Source organism: Suncus etruscus, chromosome 2 (assembly GCF_024139225.1).
Source record: "Suncus etruscus isolate mSunEtr1 chromosome 2, mSunEtr1.pri.cur, whole genome shotgun sequence".
Taxonomy (NCBI): domain Eukaryota; kingdom Metazoa; phylum Chordata; class Mammalia; order Eulipotyphla; family Soricidae; genus Suncus; species Suncus etruscus.
This window is the reverse complement of record NC_064849.1, coordinates 139,172,709-139,178,312: the sequence shown is the minus strand read 5'-3', so window position 1 is coordinate 139,178,312 and position 5,604 is coordinate 139,172,709.

Here is a 5,604-nt window from a genome sequence, read left to right as displayed (position 1 = left end):
CACATAAAATCTTTATAAAGTTTCTACCTGAACTAGAATGATGGCACAGAGAGTAGGGCACTTTCCTTGCAAACAGCTGGGTTCAGTCCCTGGCATTTCATATGGTCCCTAGAGCCCTCCAGGAGTGACCTCTGGAGCCCACCCCCCCCCCAATAATAATAATTTCCTCCTAATGGCAGGCATTTAAGTTTTTTCTAACATCAGTCTTTATTCTTATAAAAACTGAGGTGACTGGTGAAGTTTGAATAACATTCCAATTTATGTAAGTTTTCTGATTGATCTCGTAAGAAAGAGTTACCTATTCCCATATTTGTAGATCACATTGACTATAAAGTGAATTCTAGTCAAACAGGCAATCTGGAAAGGTCTGTAAAAAATCAACTGACTCATACATATCTTTCTCTAAGTTAATTATGACAGGGAAATTTAAAAAAATGACATGAGTTCAAACATATAAACTTTGAGTGCATTTGCAAGCTTGAAAATTTTATTTGTGATGAAGATAGCTATAAACAAAATGCCTTTGGTTGTTTATTGTATTTATTTATTTATTTATTTGGAGGAGCCACATCCGGTGGTGCTCAGGGCTTACTCCTGTCTCTCTTCTCAGAAATCGCTCCTGGCAGGCATGGGAAACCATTTGGGATGCTTGGATTTGAACCTCCGTTGGTCCTGGGTTGGCTACTTGCAAGGCAAATGCCCTAGCGCTTTACTATCTATCCGGCCCCAACAAGCCTTTGGGTTTTATTAAAATTGCCAAAAAACTGCAAAGAGATAGTTTCTTAGATAATTTCCATGGTTGTTTAAAGTTGGTAGGAGCAGATTTCATCTGAATATTAATGTACTACTGCTGTGAAAAGTGGTTATCTTTATTTCTATATATTACGAAAAAGAAAGGAGAAAACCTATAATCTGCTGAAAGAACACTATCAGGATATGATTGCAAAATGACCCCACTTGGCATTTTCCATTCACCAACACATCATTACATTGAGCAGCATTTAAGGATAATTGTCAGATAAATGTACAGCTTCTCAATCTCTCCTTGCAGAAATAACAACAAAGCACTACCTGTGGTCAATACCCTCCACCCATCATCTTTAACAGAATCATTGGTCCTGAGCCACATGGGTAGCGCCTAGACCACAGACACACTGGAAGAGTGTTTTTCCCTAGAATTCTGGATTGATATTGACTTAGGAAAATATTTCATCCTAATTTTTAAGGTTCTGGTTAGAAAGTATTGAATTACACGGGAATGGGTAGGTATAAAAAGATGAATAGCATCTCCTCAATGTAAAGGATATGGCTGGTCTATTTGTAAAAAGAAAGCAGCCTGTATCCAATGTAAAGTTACCAGATTCCACTCATTGCATATTAGTGTTTTTCTCCCTCACTAAAGGCACAGAGAGTTTAAGTCAACAATCAGGAAATCAAGCAATTCTAGTTAGACCTCAAATGATCCGGAGCCACATGAGTGATCACTATAGTCTAAAACTAGAAATGAGGACAGAATACTTAAGTAAGCATTCAGGAGAATTGTATTTTATGCACTTGTGACAACTATTTCCATGGGAAGATGCTAAGCCAGTGACATTTCCACCATGTTCTAGTAAAGATTTATTAGTTACATCTAAACAAATGACTAAGGGACACTACCTGCAAATGACAAAGGGACAATACCTGCAAATGCTTAGAAGGCCATGTGGAACAGGGGATGAAACCCAAGATTAGTCCCACATACAAAGTATGCACTCTATCCTTTGAGCTGTCTCACTGGCCTGAACTGTAAAACAAAACAAAACAGAACAAAACAAAACAAATAACTGAATCTGGTCACTGGTTTGATGGCCTCATAAAAGCACATGGAAAAAATATATTTATGTCTGTATAATCGAAGAGAAGAGAAAATATAGAGGGAAATTAATGAGGGAAATTCAGGGCTAGAGTAATAGCACTATAGGTTGAGGAATGCAGACTTTGCATGAAGGATATTTTGATCCCAGGCACAGTACGGTTCTCTAAGAAATTGTCAGGAGTAAATTCCCAAACACTAAACTCGTTGTACCATCTGAGTACCAATTAGGGTGGCTTAAAAACATTCTTAAAAAAGGGAAATACGGGCCAGAGAGAGATAAGGCGTTTGCCTTTCATGCAGAAGGTCATTGGTTTGCATTCCGGCGTCCCATAAGGTCCCCCGAGCCTGGCAGGAGCGATTTCTGAGCGTGGAGCCAGAAGTAATCCTGAACACTGCGGGTGTGACCCAAAAACCACAAAAAGGGGGGGGGGGTACGCATGTCTATGGTATTTGGGTCATTTCCATGATACTTCTTAGATATGCCTGGTCAGACTAATTATTTTCAAGAAAACAGTATTCTACTGACATTGAAGTATATTTAAAAAAAAATAACTGCTATATTTTTACTCTACTTCCCACTGGTGAACAATTAATAGTTGTTAACATGATTTCTTGGCTTAATTAGTTGTTTTAATTAAATTGGAACTCACTCGTTTTATTCACTGACATTTCATAGTGGCCTTAGCAAATTTGATGGCACTTTATCTCATGGTTGTTTTTTTTGTTTGTTTTCAAGTATTTAGAACTACATACAAATCTTTCCTAAAATCTGGCCATTTTCTACTTTGTAAACTGAATTTCTTTAAACTGGAAGCTTTTAAATTACTCTATAATCATCCAACTGTTAAGCAGAGGTCGTTTAAGTATAATCAAGACAACCTTGTACTGCTCAGTATTCAGATAAAGTGTTCTGATTTCCAGTAACAAATTAACACTAACTGTTAAAATGACAGTTCTCTTCACCCTCAAAAATTCCTTAAAATATAGGAGTGATACTGGCTCTTTCTATAGTAAAGACAGAAACAGGTTTTTCTGAAATTTAACTTAACTGCTTTGACAGTAGTAATAAAGGAACTCTATCCACTACTGGCGGGAAGCAGTATGGAGAACTCTCAAGAAATTCAGAATCAAGCTGCCATATACCCACTGGGCATCTACCCCAAAGACAAAAAAATATCATTCACCATTATTCATTGCAGTACTTAGTACAATATCAAGATATTGAATCAACCTAGGTGTCCAACAACAGATGAATGGGTGATAAAGCCATGGTATATATACACAGTGAAATAATATGCAGTTGCAAGGAAAGATGAAACATATAATTTGCTGCAACCTAGTTGGAAGTGGAGATATGTTGAATGAAATAAGTCAGAAGAAGGACAAAAACAGTATGATTTTACTTATCTGTGGTATACAGAATAATTGGATGATGAATTGTAGTTAAGAGTGTTCCTTAGATCAATGTATAGAAAGGAGGACAGAGAAGGAAAGAAATGAAGAAAGCAAGAAGAGAAAAAAGAGAAGCAACAAAGGAACAGAGATAGAGGCATTGGGTATACTAAGGATGTGGGGGAGTGGTATTGCTATATATCAATAAGACAAATTTAAAAACACTAATTGTGCAACCTAAAGTATAAAAAACGATCTAGCTTTGAAATGTGTCTATCATGGTTGTAGCAGTGGAAGTGGAGGTGCCAGAAAGGAATTCAGGAACACTGGTAGAAGAAAGTTGAAGCTGGTGGTTGGATCAGTATTAGAGTATTGTATGCCAAAGTCTCTTCTATTAATTTTGTAAAACACAGATTTACTTAACTTTATAAACTGTTCTTTAGGGGCCAGAGAGATAGCACAGCGGTAGGGCATTTGTCTTGCATGAGGCTGTCTCGGGGTGGAACTGGATTTGATTCTGAACACCCCATAGGATCCCCCAAGCCTGCCAGGAATGATTTCTGAGTGCAGAGCCAGGAGTAACCCCTGAGCACTTTTGGGTGTGGCCCAAAATCTAAAAGAAAAAATTTAACACTTACTTAAAATAATCTTGCTTTATTGTAATTATTATATACAATGTCATCTTCTAAATTATAGTGATTCCCCATTTAATTAGAAAAAATTCAACATTTTAATAAGATTTAAAGAGAGTTTTCTAAAAGCAGATTAAAATTTCAAATCATGGGGCAGAAATAGTACAGAGGTTAAAGTGTTGCTTGCCATGCTGTTCAACCTGGCTCAGCCTCTGGAACCACTTTGTCCCTCAGTATCATAAGGTACACACTGAGCAACACCAGATTCATCAGGGTAGCCTCAGGTAATCCAGGTACTTAGGGTCTGAGAAGTACCACATCTTTGGGCCCTTTTATTGAACTATATGCCTGATTGGTAGAGCATTACTGTGAGTAGTCCCTTAGTAACACTTGAGAGCCAACTTTCCAAAATTTAGACGATGAAAAAACAATTTCAGATCAACTTTATTTTTAGTTTTTGCTTAAAATTAATTAATTTTGAAAGTGCAATTTTTCGGGGAGGGGGAAAAAAGAAAAACAACAAAAAAGGAAGTGTGATTTTTCTTTAAAAGTTGTTATTTTACATGGGTAATTTTTGAGACTTTAATTTATGGTACACTTTTCAGTGTCTTTGTAGTATACAGTTTTATGAAAAAGACAAAAATTCAATGTATTCTAAACAATTATTTATTAGTGTCATGGCCTATCAGAGTTTATATTTTCAGATTATCTCATGTCATCCCCAAAGAATAAATAATTAGCAAAGTATTTCATTATATTTAAAGAAATGCAGCTTCCAGAGTCAGAACATAATAAATCTGTGTTGCTTTAAACCACTAGTATGTGGTAAGTTGTTATATCATCAAGATAAAAATTAATTATTTTATTATTGATTACTAATTTCATGACCTCAAGTTTTCTGTTTCTTTGTTTACAGCATATAACTTGATTCTGATCTCCATGATATAATAAATTTATGTTGTTTTGAGTGGCAAGATTTATGAGAAATTATTATATCAGTTAGAAATGAATAATAAATAATAAAAATGAATATATTTAGTAAAATATGACATCAATGAGGCTGAAGTAAAAAATCAGTAGGTATGGTATTTGCCTTACACATGTAACTGACCTGGATTCAATCGCAGCATCCCATATCACTTAAGCCTGCCAGGTGTAATTTTTGAGTGCACAGCACCATGAGGTGTGGTGAAAGGAAGAAAAAAGAGGAAAGAAAGAAAGAAAGAAAAGAGAAGAAAGAAAGAAAGAAGAAGAAAGAAAGAAAAAGAAAGAAAGAAGAAAGAAGAAAGAAAGAAAGAAAGAAAGAAAGAAAGAAAGAAAGAAGGAAGAAGAAGAAGAAAGAAAGAAGGAAGGAAGGAAGGAAGGAGGAAGGAAGGAAGGAAGAAGGAAGGAAGGAAGGAAGGAAGGAAGGAAGGAAGGAAGGAAGGAAGGAAGGAAGGAAGGAGGAAGGAAGGAAGGAAGGAAGGAAGGAGGAAGAAGGAAGGAAGAGAAGAAAGAAGAAAGAAAGAAGAAGAAAGAAAGAAAGAAGAAAGAAAGAAAGGAAAGAAAGAAAGAGAAAAGAAAGAAGAAAGAAAGAGAAAGAAAGAAAGAAAGAAAGAAAGAAAGAAAGAAAGAAGAAAGAAAGAAAGAAAGAAAAGAAAGAAAGAAGAAAGAAAGAAAGAAGAAAAGAAAGAAAGAAAAGAAAAAAAGAAAGAAAGAAGAAAGAAAGAAAGAAGAAAGAAA